The sequence below is a fragment of the Macaca fascicularis genome, chromosome 18, assembly GCF_037993035.2.
Source record: "Macaca fascicularis isolate 582-1 chromosome 18, T2T-MFA8v1.1".
In the NCBI taxonomy this organism is placed as follows: domain Eukaryota; kingdom Metazoa; phylum Chordata; class Mammalia; order Primates; family Cercopithecidae; genus Macaca; species Macaca fascicularis.
Window position 1 is genome coordinate 49,328,629 of NC_088392.1, and position 18,346 is coordinate 49,346,974.

Below are 18,346 nucleotides of genomic sequence, written 5' to 3' on the forward strand. Positions count from 1 at the left end.
ATCTCAGTCAATTAGTGTGTTGTGAAAATACTTAAGATTGGCTTCCATAATCATCATTTTTGTAGATTAATAATCATGTTTTTACTCTCACTCTACTAGACTGAAGTGGCAAGTACTTTCATGTCTCCTTGAGGATACTCTTATAATAATTTTGCCCTCTACAACGCCTGGTAAAATCAAACTTACCCTGTTAGACACAGATTCCATACAACAACACTGGTAATGTCTACTTATTTACCCCAGGTGCAGTAAGTTGTTCCCTTTTCCGTATTTCTAGAGTTGCTTCTATTAGGGACTTAATAAACCAAGTTATGATTTGATTATATTTCTGCTCAGCTCAACTAAGTCACACTATTTTTAATTTTACAATAAGGCCTAAATACAGAAATTTATATTACTTATGCCCAGTATGGTGCTCATAAAAATTAGCAGTGATTTTTTGCTGAAGTGATTTATGAAGGACAGAATGAATGGATGGAGAAGATGTCACATTCCCTGAGTTTTCAGGGAAATCAAACAGTCAAATTTTTAAAGAATTTTTCATGGCTTCTCACCAGCAACTTGAGTCAGAAAGAAAAACGCCGGAGAGTAAATAAAAATCTATAACCCCTCTGCAAATCTGCCAGTGGCCTTGAACTGGAGACACAGATAAGAGATAACAATCAAAAAATCAGTGGGACTAAAGTGAGAATTGACAAAAGTCTGGGAAGAAGTTTTGGCCTTGGACCAAGAAGAGCAGAGTTCCAAATTAAGGACATTGGAGGAAAAAAAAAAAAAAAAAAAGGCGAAGCAACAACAACAACAAAAAAAACACCTAGCTTATTACTTAAAGTTTGTAGAAAATAGTGAAGGTGAGAATGAGATACCTGTGTGGGTAAGAGAAACCAAAAATAGACATTACCAGCATTTTGTTTCTGTACCTGCATTTTGCCAACTTAAATGTGGCTTTGTTCACATCTATTAGAGAACTGAAATTAAAAACTTGGTGTTAAAAATTTTGAACCCTTTGGGCATAAAGGGGTTATCTCTTTATTTCATTGTTGTAGTCATAGGATAAGGAAGATAAGTTTTCACTGGAAAACAAATTCAGCTCTGGGTACCCAGTAACTCTAACAAACAAACAAACAAAGCCCACTTTTGTTTGAAATGAAATAATTCAATCACAAAGAGTTCCCTAAAACATCCCACACTTTAGAATATCTTATTAACACTGAAAAGGGAATTTGACCAACCGGGAAACATGGCAACTTCAGACTATTGGCAACTTTACAAAATTCTTGGGAGAAAAAGCATTCCTATAGGCTTGTTCTTCGAATACTTTATGCAAATGTGTTGATGTATATGCACATGTTGGTGGGAAAATAAATGCAAAAAGATGGAATTTCCAACGAATGAATATGTTGAATTGCTAAAAGCAACATATTGCAACTTATGTTCTGAGAGCTCTTTGCTCACCATGAAATCCCCAAGCTGAATGTATTAAGAAGAAATGCAATAAGGTATGGAATAGTTCCAGGTTCAGATGTGAACACAGATACAAACACAGTGAATGCCGGAATGTGTGTTTGATGCTGTTGTGCAATGTTGAGAAAATAAATTGGATGTTGTTCATGTTGCTAATGCAAAAACAGAATGAATGCTAAAATGAAGTTATCTGCTGAGTTTGGAATCTCATTTATCCCCTGCTGATTCATATCTGTTTCGGTTAGACACGTGATGCAAACATTCGTTTTGCGAAATCCCACTCCCAAGTCTTCAACCACTTTACCCTAGCTTTTGAAAATTAGCACTAGTTAAAATATCGAGAGCATAAAGTAATTGATTTCAAGCTGGTTGCGTGGGAATTTTCTGCACTTGATGCTCTGTGGAAATAAAAAATTTAGAATTTTTAAAAAAGAATAAAAAGAGAAAAATGCTTCTTGTGCAGAGTAGGCGTATCAGAATATTTGTTTACTGAAAAATATATTCTGTCCTTGATCTAAAGAATCTGAAAGCACAACTGGAGATGAGGTAAAATATATACATTTGGCACCATTAAATTAAACCACAAAGACAAACAGTAATCACAATATAAGTCAATACATGTGTCAATATCAGGTTTAAAACAAGAAATTGCTTTAGGAATTTAAAGAAGGAGAGTAACATGGACTAAATTTTAATGGAAAAATTTCCAAGGAATTTTTGGTCAGGCATAGAGAAGGAGCACAAGAGGAACGTATGACTAAGTTGTAACTATGGAGGATGCCATTTCTGTTGCTGGACCAAGTCAAAGGAGAGGAGGTGGGAAAGGACTCAACATACACAATAAATTAAGAGAAAAGTGAATTTCGTCCCAGTCTTTCTTTGTTCTGTGTTTACTTTTTAAGTATGGAATTTTAGGCCTTTGGAGAACCTCTAGAATACAGATTAAAGTTGGCTGCTTGACTACATTTACACTGTTCTTTGCCAATAATATCCAACAAATAATTCAAATCCAGTCATCTTAACTTATTCTTGACTTTAACAAGAAGTTGATTATTCAATAGAATTAACGGAATATTTTCTGAGATAAAACGTATTTGCTGTATAACTAAGTTAAGAGAATTCATGTTGTGGTGATGGTTGACTTAGCCTCTAAATTTAGGGTGTTTTCAAATTGACAAACTTAGTTATTTAATGCATTTTTAATTTTTTTGTTGACTGATATTTAGTCAATATTAGAGCCTTTCCTTAGTTAATCAGAGAGTGCTAAATGGCGGTTAGTGTGAAAAACAGATGTCAGAATTGATTAACTAATTTAAAGAAATCTGATACACATTTTTCAGGGATTCACATTTGATTTGCTTTTTGCTTGTTTTTTGCTGCCTCATGACATGTCTCTCTCTTTTTTTTTTTTTTTTTTTTTTGATGGAGTTTTGCACTATCACCCAGGCTGGAGTGCAGTGGCACAATCTCGGCTCTCTGCAACCTCCGCCCCCTGGGTTTCCATGATTCTCCTGCCTCAGCCTCCCAAGTAGCTGCAATTACAGGCATACACCACCACACTTGGCTAATTTTTTGCATTCTTAATAGAGACGGGGTTTCACTATGTTGACCACACTGGTCTTGAACTTCTGACCTCATGATCCGCCCGCCTCGGCCTCCCAAAGTGCTGGGATTATAGGCATGAGCCACCGCACCTGGCCTACAGTGTCTTATAAATACCATCTCTGTGACAAATGAGGATTATTCAGGTAATTGTGCAAGTGGCACTTAATGTCCAGGTAGTTTCCAATCTCTAGATATAGTCTCTGATATAAAGAAAACACTAACACTTGTCCATGTGTCAGTGTGTCAGACTGAGCTGATATGAGAAACTTATCTTCTCGTACTCTAAACACAAAGACATTCTGAATGAAGTATGACAAAGGAATGCCAAAGGGGCATTGGAGCCTGAGTAAGACCTAATTGGGACAATTAAACCCAGCATACATTTAGGAAGTGAAGTCTTTATATTCAAAGCTTAGTCTGGTGCATGGAATGGACAGAAAGTGAGTTCCCTAAATCTGGGTGGACAGGCAAAGGTCTGCATACTACTATATTGCTTTTTGTTTTAGTTTTAAATTTATCCATTGAACAAGCATTGGTTGAGGGTCTGTTGGGTACCAAGCACTTGTAGTAGAGAAGAAAGGAAAAAGAGAGAAAAAGAGATAGAAAAGAGAGAAAGGAGGGAAGAAAGGAAAGGAGGGTGGGAAAAGAAAGCAAAACTCCCTGCTCTTGGGAAGCTTGTATTCTAAGCTGTGGAGGAAAGGGGAGGCAGATTAAAAGTAAGGTATTATACATGAGACTGTGACAGGTGATACCGACAAAAATAAAAAGGCAAAAGATATGAGGAATATGGGGATTTCTGCAAATCTGTATTGAGTCACTTGAGAAGACTTATTAAAAAATAACCGGATTAAGCCTTGATGGAAGTGAGTCAAGACTTGCAAGACATATCCAGATGTATTCCCAGGGAAAAAGTATTCCAAGCAGAAGAAACCACAAATATAAAATCCGCAGTAAGGAACTTTCCAAGAAAGAGTAACGTGACCATTAGGGCTGGAACAAAGCAAATATAAAGAGTAATATATAATGAGTAAGCAAATATAAATAAACTAGATCATATTGTTAATGAGCTGCCAGGTCATATGTATACTTTTAAGGTTGTTAGGGATAAAAGTAAGAAGTGAAATTACATGGGTATGGTACTAATCCAGGTTGGAGACGATGGGGGTTGGAACCAGGCTTGTAACAGTGAAGGTGATCAGAATGGTCAGATCTTGGATATTAGTCTAAAAGCATAGTCATTAGGATTTGCCAACACACTATATACGTGTGTGAGAGTTACAGAAAATCAAAGATGACCCAAAATATTTGTTTGAGACATAAAAGCAGAGAGTCATTAACTGAAATCAGGAAGACTATTGGGAATGCAGTTTTTGTCAGAAAGATCCAAACTCTGTCATAAGCTATGTAAAAGCTGAGATGCCTATTAGAAAACTAAATGTAGCAGTTAAGTAGACAGCTGGATATATGAGTTTGGAATAAATGGAAAATGCCTGGGTTAAAGATGTAAATTTGGAAATCATTGGTGTATAGATGATATTTAAAGCCACTAGACAGGATGAAATCACCAAGGAAATGTGTGTAGACAGATTAATAGTTATTAAATCATGTTCTTGAAAGACTGTATTCTCTAGCCATGGGTAGGCTGAAAACTGGATGACCGGGGCTGCAGCTAGGAAAAAAAAATCATACATTTACCTTTAGGAAATCAAAACTGCTTCATCTGAAAACATGAGGTCGGAACTCATACTGCTCACCTGTAACAAGAAGCTTAAGTGGCTAAATTAAAATGATGTTTGCCCAGATTTAATTAACCTGAGACTATCTGGAAAAACACATAAAAATATGCACCTTAAACTGCTTCCCAAGGTCAGGCTTATGAATCTCCATGAAACACAGAACCTGTTGAAAATGATTTTGCAGTAAAATTTTGCAACCTCCATAAGATATCAACAGATATCCTTTTTACAAAGGCAAAATAGATGCTCAATGTACATTAGATAGAGTAGCCAATAAACATTTTCTAATCAAAGGCAAGATTAAGAAAAATAAAGTAAGAAAAGTATATTTATAAATAAATAAATGCCACTTTTTGAAAACTACCATTTTTAATTTCTAATTTTTTTAATGTTAACTAAAAAATTGATAGTTATGGTAAAGAGTAGATTACACATACAATAAAAAAGACAGTAAATTAGGGCTGGGTGTGGTGGCTCAGGCCTGTAATCCCAGCACTTTGGGAGGCATGACAAGTGGATCACGTGAAGTCAGGAGTTCAAAACCAGCCTGCCCAATATGGTGAAACCCTGTTTCCACTAAAAATACAAACACTAGCTGGGTATGGTGGCATGTACCTGTAGTCCCAACTACTTGGGAGGCTGAGGCAGGAGAATCACTTGAACCTGGGAGGCAGAGGTTTCAGTGAGCAGAGCTCATGCCACTGCACTCCAGCCTGGGAGACAGAGCAAGCCTCAGTCTCAGACACACACAAAAAGGACAATACATTAGAAGAGAGATTTGGACAAGTTGTCCAGAATGCACATCTTAAATACAAAGAGAATAAATAAATAAATAAGGAAGAAAATAGGAAATATAGTGGATGAAAAGGTCAAGTTTTAATTTAATGAACATTAAAAGATAAAATGAAGAAAATGAAGTGATTAGAAGGATAACGACAGGTGATTATCTACATTTCAAGAAAAATACAAGGATTTTTCTTCAATCTGAAATAATCCTAGTTTCTTGAGAAGTATAAATAAAAATAAATCTACACCTAGACATATCAAAATGAAATTTGAAAACATCAGGGGCAAAGAGAGCACAATAAATGTAACCAAATACGATTTCATAAGAAAATTAACCACTCACAGCTAACAATTGGACAAACATTAGTCCTTTTTAACAGCAACTAGCATAAGAAGAAAATAAAATAATGTATTCAGAGAACTGAAAGAAAATCATTACAAAAATATAATTATGTATGCAGTTGCATTATCATTCAGTAATGAGAAAGAAAGCCATTCTCAAGCAGACACTGAAACAGTTACCATACACAAGTCTTCCCCAAAGATCCAATAAAGATTGGAGTTCAGAATTTTGCATTTAAGTTTTCTTTTTTGGTTCAAAGACCTTGCTCTTGTGAGATCAAGAAAGCAAGAAGGAGACAGAAGCAGAATAAACTAATTATTTATATGTTTTCAATGCTTTGGGTTTCAATAAACAGGAAACTGAAGGGGTTTAAATTATTGTAAAAATGACTGTTCAATATAAATCAAGAGGTAAGGTCAGTACTAGGTTAGTACATCAGTGGCTAACTGATATTAACAAGGACCTTTGAGCTATTGCTTTGACCTCAAGAGCAACTTGAATTTGACTGCAAGTGTTCAGTCATGTATTAACTGTAGCAGTTCCATAAATGGTATCCAGGAGTAACTAGCTCAGAGGAATAACTGAACCTATTCTGTGCCTATTTATTGGAAAACAAACAAAAAAAAGTAGTGAGTAAGGTTTTTTCCAGAAGCTTCAGGTAGATATTCCCTGATGATTTATTGACCAAGCTCAGAGCCCATGTCCATTCTTAAACCAATTCGTGAAGGAGAAAAAGGGTTGTTAAAATTTTCTTATATCCAACAGCAAAGAATCCATTTTAAGAAACCCATTACAAGGAAGAGAAAAGGATCTGGCAGAGAATATAGAATTCTAAGGTCTTGGCTCTATCTGGAGGAGGATGAACAGGTTGATATATTTAAGTGCATTTAATTTATATATACAAAGATACATACTAACCCCCAAAAAGCCAGTGAAGAATGTTAATATTGAGAATATGAATAAAATACCAAATTATATTTAAAGCAGAGAACATTACAAGAAAGAATGTGATGTGAATAACATTGTTTTTAAGTACAGAAAACAATTGATAGATTTATTATAACTTTATCACTTGAACGTCCACATTCATTTTGATTTGTCTTACACAAATACAACATGTATGCAAATAAATATGTTTAACCCTCTTTGCTGTGATTCTGCTGATTCCTGGGTTTGCTTCAAGAGCCGGGGAAGCTTCGATGTTTGTAAATGTTCACTTTGATTGAAGTGTCAAGTCTGTTAGTGCAGCTACTTTCTAAACAGTAATGTTGTCCACAGTATACAAGCCAGTGGTACATCAAGAATTACTTTCTTTTACTTTTCGTCACTGTAGCAGGACAAAATCTGGTTACACAGTCATGGAAGTTGCACACCCAGTAAAGAAACAGAATTAAGAGCCAATTTGCTTTAAAAAATGGTTCATCTATCTTTGCTCTATGTAGCCAACTCCATTCTGTTAAGAACTCAGAGTGGGTATGGCAGGGAGGGTGGAGAAGGTGTCTCTACCACAGAAATCTACACCATCCAAACACATAACCAACAAGCATATATTATCCCTACTCTCGGCTGGTTGTGATTCTACTACTCTTTCAAATTACTTTGTGATTATACATTCTGGATCACAACAAACCCATGTTCAGAGAAAGGCACTGTCATGAACAAGTTATCAGAGAATATCCCAAAGTTGACTGGTTTATCCACACCATGCATTTAACTCTTCTAGTGTTCACTGGGTCTCAGTGTTGCCAATCACTAAGAAAATCAGTTGGGAACTGAAATGTTTTTTAGATAAGAACCTCAAATTAAGTAAGAAGACTGGAATTGAATCAGGGCAAATGATTTTAGGGTTTGTATTTGGATATGATAAAAATGACAGGTCTACTAGCATCTGGGATCAGGAATAAAAAATGGAGAAAATGCGTGGTGTTTGAAAAGAAGGTGAATATTGCTGCCAAAATCACTTGGGATGGAATGCTAGCTCTGTCACTTACCCGCTATTTGAATTTCAACAAGTTTTACTTAACTTCTTTGAAAACATTTCTTCATCCGTAAAGTCAAGGTTGCTGTAAACAGTAGAAAATATATTCACAAAGCATCTTCTTAGATATCAATAGCTGACACTTGTTGAGTCTAATTTTTAACAAATGCCACCTGGTTTAAAGAGAACTAGAACATTTAGTAAAGTTATTAACACAATTCTGCCTCATTTGGGGCTACGACACTTGGATTTAGTAGTTTTAAGTCTAACGATTTTTTCTTCTTATCCTGGAACTAGAGAAGCCAGCATTTTTGTTTGCCTTGGTGTTTAATGTATTTCATTCTTGAAAATATTAATACATGTATGTTTAATGAGATACAGTTAAAAGATGGTCCTCCTCTTTGGGCTAACTCCTCAAAGGAAATCTGTGAGATCCTAAACAAGTGGCGACAGTGGGGATTTAAGAGAGAAAGATCAGGATAAGTGGATATACATGGAAATTCGTCATCAGAATATTTGTCCCTAGAGATTTTTGTTATTGTTGTTTCTACTGAAGTATAATTTGGGGCTACTATATATTTGTAGGAACATTGATTCTTTCTATAACTTCCCATGTTACTATAAAGAAATGATCAAATCATTGTGATTAATTAGGACAGAAGACTGTGTAGAAAAATGAAAATATAGGATCCATAATGGGATTAAAATCCAGATGTTTAGAAAGACTTGAATGTATGATCTGAGAAAAGTAGAGGAAGCATACCACACAACATTTTATTAAAACAATACAAAATACATAAATGAGTTTTTAAAGATTAAAAAATGTCATAAGAATGACAGAAGAAAGGAATGTTTAAGCCCTAAGAAACTAGGGAAAGGCTTCATTGAAAAGTGTACATTTTAATACACAAAGCACAGAAACAGAGATTACTACCTAATTTATCCTGACTTATTTCTCTTTTCATATTTCTGTACAAAAATATAGTATTGCTATTCCTAATATACATCTACCTTTTCATATTCACAAACCCGCAAGATACAGAAAAATAAGAAGAATGTAAGCTGAAATAATGGTGTTCTAACCATAGTTTCATGATGTTTGGCTAATTAATTAGGTCCTCTGTGCTTGTTTTGCCATACATATATAAAGTATGTAACTGGAGTAAGTAATTCTCCATGTCTCTACAAACTCTAAATTTATAAGGACTAGGTTTAGGCACAGATGAAATAGAAACTCACTCAAATGAGACCAGTGATGATCAAAGTGCCAGAAATTCTTCTGAGAGAGCTTTCCTTTGCACTGACAACTGCCCTATTCTGGTTTCTTTTAATATGCAAACATCTGTGGGAAAGGGTACACTTTGGTCTTTCACCTTAAATTGTGAATGAATCCATCATCTCCTTCTCTCCCGACAGACAGCCTCAAATCCATGGGAAATACAGCAGAACTAGGAGTCAAAGAGGACACAGAGCAGAAACAGAGGCTGCCAAAGGCTCTCCCCGACATTAATATTTTGCTCAGGGCCAGCTTGAATAATAAGCTATAACCCAATCAGGCCTCAGAGGAAGTCGATTTGCAAATGGGGGTTGAATAGCAACCTGATGTTACAGCTGCAAAATATCTCATTTTAATTTCTGAATCTCCGATTTCTGTACACCCAACAGTTAAATTCATTCCCAACCTTGTTACCAAGACTTTTGCAGAAACAAATAATTGATGCCTCTGACATGTTACAGCATGGAAGCAGGAAGTCTAAAGTCTAATTAAGTAAACTTGTTCGAAAGCAAGTGTATCTATTAGTCAGTGATACAAGTGTCACCAAGTTGATGAATGCATAAATCTTTCATAAAGTATTTGAATGCCTCCCTGACAGTCATTTGTCCCTAGATGTACATAGTTATCTATGCTAGGATATGAGATAAAGGTATTTTAAAAAATTGTTTTCACTTTGAAATGTGACACACTGAAAGTGCATAAAACATAAATTATTATTAAGTGAAACTCATTAAGTAGTCCAAGAAATGCAAAGTTGCTAGCACCCCAAATGCCCTTACAAGACACATCCCAGTAACTCCATCTTAAAAGTAAAAATAAAGATCATTTGGACTCAGGTAGCGTGATACTTCCAGGTTTGTTTTTTTGTTTGTTTGTTTGTTTTTTAGACGGATCTTCACTCTTGTTGCCCAGGCTGGAGTGCAATGGTACGATCTCGGCTCACTGCAACTTCTACCTCCTGGGTTCAAGGGATTCTCCTGCCTCAGACTCCCAAGTTGGTGGGATTACAGGTGCCCACCACCATGCCCAGCTAATTTTTGTTATTTTTACGACAGATGGAATTTCACAATGTTGGCCAGGCTGGTCTCAAACTCCTGACCTCAGGTGATTCACCAGCCACGGCCTCCCAAAGTGCTGGAATTACAGGTATGAGCCATCATGCCCATCCAGCTTTGTTCATTTTGCTTAGGATTGTCTTGACTATATGGGCTCTTTTCTGGTTCCTTATAAAATTTAATGTAGTCCTTTATAATTCTGTGAAGAAAGACAGTGGTAGCTTGGTGAGGATAGCATTGAATCTGTAAATTACTTTGGGCAGTATAGCCATTTTCACAATATTTATTCTTCCTATCCATGAGCATGGAATGTTTTTCCATTTGTTTGCGTCTTATTTCCTTGAGCAGTGGTTTGTAGTTCTCCTTGAAGAGGTCCTTCATATCCCTTGTAAGTTGTATTCCTAGGTATTTTATTCTCTTTGTAACAATTGTGAATGGGAGTTCACTCATGATTTGGCTCTCTGTTTGTCTGTTATTGGTGTATAGGAATGCTGGTGATTTTTGCACATTGATTTTGCATCCTGAGACTTTGCTGAAGTTGATTATCAGCTTAAGGAGATTCTGGGCTGAGACGATGGGGTTTTCTAAATATACAATCATGTCATCTGCAAACAGGGACAATTTAACTTCCTCTTTTCCTATTTGAATACCCTTTATTTCTTTCTCTTGCCTGATTGACCTGGCCAGAACTTCCAACAGTCTGTTGAATAGGAGCGGTGAGAGAGGGCATCCTTGTCTTGTGCCGGTTTTCAAAGGGGATGCTTCAGGCTTTTGTCCATTCAGTAGGATATTGGCTGTGGGTGTGTCATAAATAGCTCTTATTATTTTGAGATATGTTTCATCAGTACCTAGTTTGTTGGGAGTTTTTAGCACGAAGAGGTGTTGAATTTTATCGAAGGCCTTTTCTGCATCTATTGAGATAATCGTGTGGTTTTTGTCATTTGTTCTGTTTATGTAATGGATTACATTTATTGATTTGTGTATATTGAACCAGACTTGCATCCCAGGGATGAAACTGACTTGATTGTGGTGGATAAGCTTTTTGATGTGCTGTTGGATTTGGTTTGCCAATATTTTATGGAGGATTTTCACACCGGTGTTCATCAGTGATATTGGCCTGAAATGTTCTTTTTTAGTTGTGTCTCTGCCAGGTTTTGGTATCAGGATGATGCTGGCCTCATAAAATGAGTTAGGGAGGAGACCCTCTTTTTCTATTGTTTGGAGGAGTAGTATCAGTACCTCTGGTGGAATTCGCCTGTGAATCCATCTGGTCCTGGACTTTTTTTGGTTGGTAGTATATTAATCACTGCCTCAAGTTCAGAACTTATTGGTCCATTCTGAGATTCGACTTCTTCAAGTTTACAGTAACCAAAACAGCATGGTACCAAAAGCAGGTACCAAAGCAGATATATAGATCAATGGAACAGAACAGAGGCCTCAGAAACAACGACACACATCTACAACCATCTGATCTTTGACAAACCTGACAAAAATAAACAATGGGGAAAGAATTCCCTATTTAATAAATGGTGTTGGGAAAACTGTCTAGCCATATGCAGAGAACTGAAACTGGACTCCTTCCTTACTCCTTATACAAAAATTAACTCAGGATGGGCTGAATACTTAAACATAAGACCTACAACCATAAAAACCCTAGAGGAAAACCTAGACAATACCATTCAGGACATAGGCATGGGCAAAGACTCCATGACTAAAACACCAAAAGCAATGGCAACAAAAGCCAAAATTGACAAATGGGATCTAATTAAACTAAAGAGCTTCTGCACAGTAAAAGAGGCTATCATCAGAGTGAACAGGCAACCTACAGAAAGGGAGAAATTTTTTGCAATTTCTCCGACAAAGGGCTAATATTCAGAATCTACAAGGAACTTGATCACTAAAAAGTCAGGAAACAGCAGATACTGGAGAGGATGTGGAGAAATAGGAATGCTTTTACTCTGCTAGTGGGAGTGTAAATTAGTTCAACTATTGTAGAAGACAGTGTAGTGATTCCTCAAGGATCTAGAACCAGAAATGCCATTTGACCTAGCAATCTTATTACTGGGTATATACCCAAAGGATTGTAAATCATTCTGCTGAACTGACACATCACGAGTATGTTTATTGCAGCACTACTCACAATAGCAAAGGCTTGGAATCAAACCAAATGCTCATCAATGATAGACTGGATAAAGAAAATGTGGCACATGTACACCATGGAATACTATGCAGCTATAAAAAAGGATGAGTTCATGTCCTTTGCAGGGACATGGATGAAACTGGAAACCATCATTCTCAGCAAAGTAACACAGGAACGGAAAACCAAACACCCCATGTTCTCACTCATAAGTGGGAGATGAACAATGAGAACACATGGACACAGGGAGGGGAACATCACACACTGGGGCCTGTCGGAGGGTGAGGGGCTAGGGGAGGGATAGCATGAGGAGAAATACCTATATGTAGATGACGGGTTGATGGGTGCAGGAAGCCACGATGGCACGTGTATACCTATGTAACAAACCTGCATGTTCTGCACATGTACCCCAGAACATAAAGTATATTAAAAAAATAGAAAAAAAAGATGTTTTGGACTTCTATGTTAATAGTTTCCTTGTTTTCTCTCACAGTTACAACAAATTTGTGTGTACCTCTAAACTGTTTACATTAGCTTTGTCTGGTTTATGAGAGTCATTTGTATTCATTTATCTCACTAGAACCCATTCACTTTCATTTTATAGTATTCTATTGTATGACCGCACATTCACTCTACTAACATGGATAACTGAGTTGTTCCCAACTGGGAACTATTTCCATCAATACTTTTATAAACATTTTGTATATGACTTCTGTTATGTATGTACAAGCATTTTAGCGTGATATACTTACTGCTCATTATTTATTATATATATATGTATAGTTTTAATTAAAAACCGCCAAAGAGTTTTCAAACTGGTTATGAAATCTAAATTCCTAAAATACCATAAAAAATTATTATTGTTATAGTAGCCAACATTTATGTCAATCCTTTATGTATTAGTCATTCTGGTGATTATAAAGTTTAGTTTTTCTCATTATGAAGAAAGGTTAGCATTTTTAATGTGTTTATTAGTCTTTCAATAAACACATTTTTGGTGTGAAGAACTTATAAATACCCTTTCTCATTTTTCTACTGAGTTAGTTATCTTTTTGTATTAGTTTATAGAAAATTATCTTTCTTTTTCTGTCATTTTTCTTTGTCATAATACTTATGTATCCTGCTCATATATTATCTCATATATGATATGATACCTCTGTTGGTAATATGAGTGGCACAATTTTCTCTCACTCTTTAACTTGTCTTTTATTCTCTTGATGCTCTCTCTTTGATTAAAAGATGTCCATAACTATATTTAGTGTTTTGTATGGCTCGTTTAGGAATTTTTTTTCTATATTACCTTCTAGAAACTTGAATTTTGTTTTTGTTTTTTGCTGTGTACATTCATGTCGATAACCCACTTGTAGTTGTTAGCATGAAGTTTACTGTTATTTTCTTTGACAGCCTTTAGCAGATAAAGAAATTTCTGCTACTCCTAGGTTGTTAAGAGATTTTATAAACACTGGATGCTAAATGTTGTTAAATACAGTTCTATATCTATTAATAGAATAATAGATATTTTCTCCTCTAATTTGTTAAATATAATAAATTTTGTTTATTGAATTTTAAGTATTAAACCATTTTTGCATTCATAGACTAAGCATAACATGTTCATTATGTGTTTATTGTATTGGTTTTATTTTACCTCTAAAGTCAGTCTGTTAATATATTATTGAGAATATTTACTTTTACGTTTCTTTCTCTTAATGCTCTTGTCTGGTTCGATATCAATGTTTTTTGCAGCCTCGCAAAATAAGCTATTGAGTTCTCGCTCTTTTTCTATTATCTCATAAGTTGTGTGAAAACCAAGCATTATTTCCCTCTGAAATATTCTATAGAATTTTCTGGTGAATCCCTCCAGGCCTACAGTTTTTGATTATGAGAAATTTTCTATTTATTGACTGAATTTAATAGTTTTCTATTTTTTTGTGGATCTGGCTTATGTCACATTAAAAACAAGTATGTCCATTCACTGATACTTTCAGAAGAGTTTCCTGTGAGCAATATTTCTTTATTTTTTTTATCTGTTGGATATATAATCATGCTCCTCTTAACATGTCTGATACTAGTTATTTGACTTTTTGATCAGATTTTTAAGAAGACTACTAATTTTATCAGTGTTTTCAAAAAATGAACTTTCAGCATTGTTAATAATTACATATAGATAGATACATGGATACTATTTTTCTCATTTATTTTCTTTCCTATTTTCTTCATTTTTTCTTGTTGGATTCATTTTGTTTTTCTTTTTCAAACTTTTTGAATGTTTAACTTTTTATATGTTAGGGTTTTTCTCCCACACACAAACAGTTAAGGCTGTAAATGTTCAGTTAAGTACCACTTTGATCACCTTTCTTAAGTTTTCTAATGTAGTATTTGCAGTTATCATTAAGTTGAAGATATTTTCTAATTTTCTCTGTGATTCTTCTATTATCCTATGGGTAATTTAAAAGTATATTTCTTTTTTTTTTTTTTTTTTTTTTTTTTTTTTTTTGTGACGGAGTCTCGCTCTGTCGCCGGGGCTGGAGCGCAGTGGCCGGATCTCAGCTCACTGCAAGCTCTGCCTCCCGGGTTTACGCCATTCTCCTGCCTCAGCCTCCTGTGTAGCTGGGACTACAGGCGCCCGCCACCTCGCCCGGCTAGTTTTTTTGTATTTTTTTAGTAGAGACGGGGTTTCACCGTGTTCGCCAGGATGGTCTCGATCTCCTGACCTCGAGATCCGCCCGTCTCGGCCTCCCAAAGTGCTGGGATTACAGGCTTGAGCCACCGCGCCCGGCCAAAGTATATTTCTTAATAGGACTTTTTGCTATTTGCTTTAGGCTCCTTTTAGAGGTTACTGGAAATTTGTTGAGAATTGTGGCCAGGCGCAGTGGCTCATGCCAGGCGCAGTGGCTCATGCCTGTAATCCCAGTACTTGAGGCCAGGAGTTTGAGAGCAGCCTGGCCAATATGGTGAAACCCCGTCTCTACTAAAAATACGTAAAATTAGCCGGGCGTAGTGGCGGGCGCCTGTAATCCCAGCTACTCCGGAGGCTGAGACAGGAGACTCGCCTGAACCCAAGAGGCGGAGGTGACAGTAAACCGAGATCGCGCCATTGCACTCCAACCTGGGCAACAGGAGCGAAACTCCCTTTCAAACAAAATAAAACAAAAAGCATTGTATGGCCAGTATATAATCATCTTTTGTAAATACTTTATGAGTGCTAGAAAAGGATTCTTGGGGTATCTGTGTTCTGTATATGACCAATAATATACGTTTAATCTTCTACCTTCCTACTTCAAGATATTTTATGTTCTTAATATATTTTACTCTAAAATGTTTGCTCAAATCTCTCATTATGATTGTAGATGTAATTATGAAGATGTAATTATTTATCTTACATTTTTTACCAGTTTTTATTTTAATTTGTCGAGGCTATGATTTTTGATGCAAACGAATTTAGACTATCTGCCGTTTTAAATGACGTTATTATTGCAGTTTTTGTCTTAAAGTTTATTTTGCCTGATATTAATATAATTGTGTCAGATTTCTTTTATATGGCCTTAGTGTTACATATTTTCTATCCCTATCCTTTCAACATTTCCATATTTTAAATGTGTGTCTTATAACTGTCTAGTTTTTTTTAAATTTTTTTTTCCTTTAACTGAATTAGTTGGCCTATTTGTATTTAATATGATTGCTAAATTTTGGCTTAAATCTATCTGCCTATTAAAGATAATTGAAGAAAAAAGCTAGAAAAAAAAGTTTTCTTCCAAAAATTATCAAAATTTGGAAAAAACTAATACCTGGTAAGAAATGTTTAGTCCGGGGTCCCAGGAAATACAGAAATCCAGAAGGCTAAGCTTGGCATCTGTGTTTACTTTGCCCTGAGAATATTTGCTGATTTTACTGTGGCTTGCTTTTAAGCAGTTCCTGGGTCACAAATAACTGAGAAATTTCATGGCAACCTTTTATTTGTATTTGAACATCAAGAGAATTGCCCCAATTGTGGAGGCACTGATTTCACTCCATTTACTGTCTCCATGAAGTTAATCACTGTGAAAAGCCTCAGATGCAAATTGGTTTCAGAGCATTATAAACAAACCTGGTGTAAACTACTGGAAAAGTGAGAAGCTACTGCTTCTGCCACAGTGTAGCCCCTTCAGGTTATACTCTGTTAAGGCAATACTTGATTTTGGAATAATAACAAAAATTCTCATAAAAACATATTATATAAATTAGTATCACCTTTGCTCCTTCATATTCCACAGATTGATGTGCAAAAGAAAAATGATTTTGAAAAACACACAACTTAAAAGTTTTAACTATAACATATATTCTAGACTCTGGACATTTCCAAATGATTTATTCATGCATGCCTATGAAATAAAAGATGAAAGATAAAAGATGAAAGGGTAAGAACTTAGTGTTTTCCTCATTCCCTTTCTTTTTAAAAAGATGTTTGAAAAAATTGGTAGAGGATGGCAGAGAAAGGTGAGAAAAAAGTAGGTGACCTGAACAACTGCAAAGTTGTTCACCATCAAAATTTATCCTGATTTTTATCAGACTCCTGGTATCTCTGCTGAGCGTCTCCACCTCCCCATGGTGACATTCTAGACAAGGTATCAGCCGTGTGGATGGGATTGCAATTTAATGGAGTATGCGCTAAATGCAACCTAGAATACAAGAACCGGAGGGAGTCATCCAGCATAAACTCAAAGCAGAATGGTGTATTTCAAATACCAAAAGACCAAGTCCAAATACAGTCTTCACTGAATCAAGATTGAGGTTATAGAAGCAGGAGTTTATGTGACGTATTTGTGGGATCAGATGGGGAATGACTTGGGTTGGAGGAAAGTGACTTAAAAGGCAATTGCTGCAAATATCACTAGGATTTTTCTGTCATCATTAAAAGCAACTAAAAGAAAAACATTTAAAGCTTCTGTTGTTAAATATATTTAATACAATTGCTTTCTGTAAAGCCTTTTTTCCTAACATTCTATTTTAGCACTACTCTTATCACTAAAATTAGAAACTTGGCCTTCTAAACTTCCAATTACGTGGAAACATATGGGAAGCAAAAAGGTCTGGAAGAGGTAAGAAAATGGAAAAGAAGATATACAGTATGGAATAACATTATTCTCATCTCTAAGACTTTGTTTCTGCTTTATCCTCTTTCTAAAATGTTTGCACATTCACCTCAATGTCTTCACTTAAACTCCCCTACTCATCAAAATGTTTTCTAAGACCCAGCTTAAGATCTTTCAAGTCATACATATCAGCCTCATTAAGTTGCTCATAGTCACCTACTGCCTTGCATATCTCACCTCTATGCACCAGATTCCGTCTATGAATGTTATTATAAAATAATTTTCTTTGTACAGTAGGTTTTTAATATATGCTGATTGATTTTCTAGCATAATAGTTCTAGCATTGATACTTCTCTTAATGTTGACAATGACACAAAAGCTGAAATGAAGGTCACCTAAAAGGAAGAAATGTTCAAAACTACAAATATGAAAACTATCACTAGTTATGATTTTTACTATGTAGTGGATCATTAAATGTCAATTCAAGACAAAACCAACTGAAGGTGTATCCTTCATTTATTCCATTGTGGCCTTATCTGATACAATGGAAGATCTGTGTTATTTAGGAATAGTAGGCATAAAGATTAAATGAAGTCTGTTACCATAAAATTAGGGTTTTTTTTTTCCTTTAAGCACTACATAAGGTTATTCTTTTACAGAAATGAAGGTCTCTGGCTTTTCTGAAAGTGTCCTGGAAGTTTGTATTCGCAAAACAGAATCAGTAGTTTCCATATCAGTGTGAATAATTATTTTTGTTCACACTCATGCCATTTTCTTCTCAGCCATTCCCACTGCACCAATACTGTCTCTACCAATTCCCCTAGAGACTGTATTCTTGGAGAGTATTGCTTGTCCCATGAATGCATATTATCTATCATCGTGAAAAATGCCAATAAA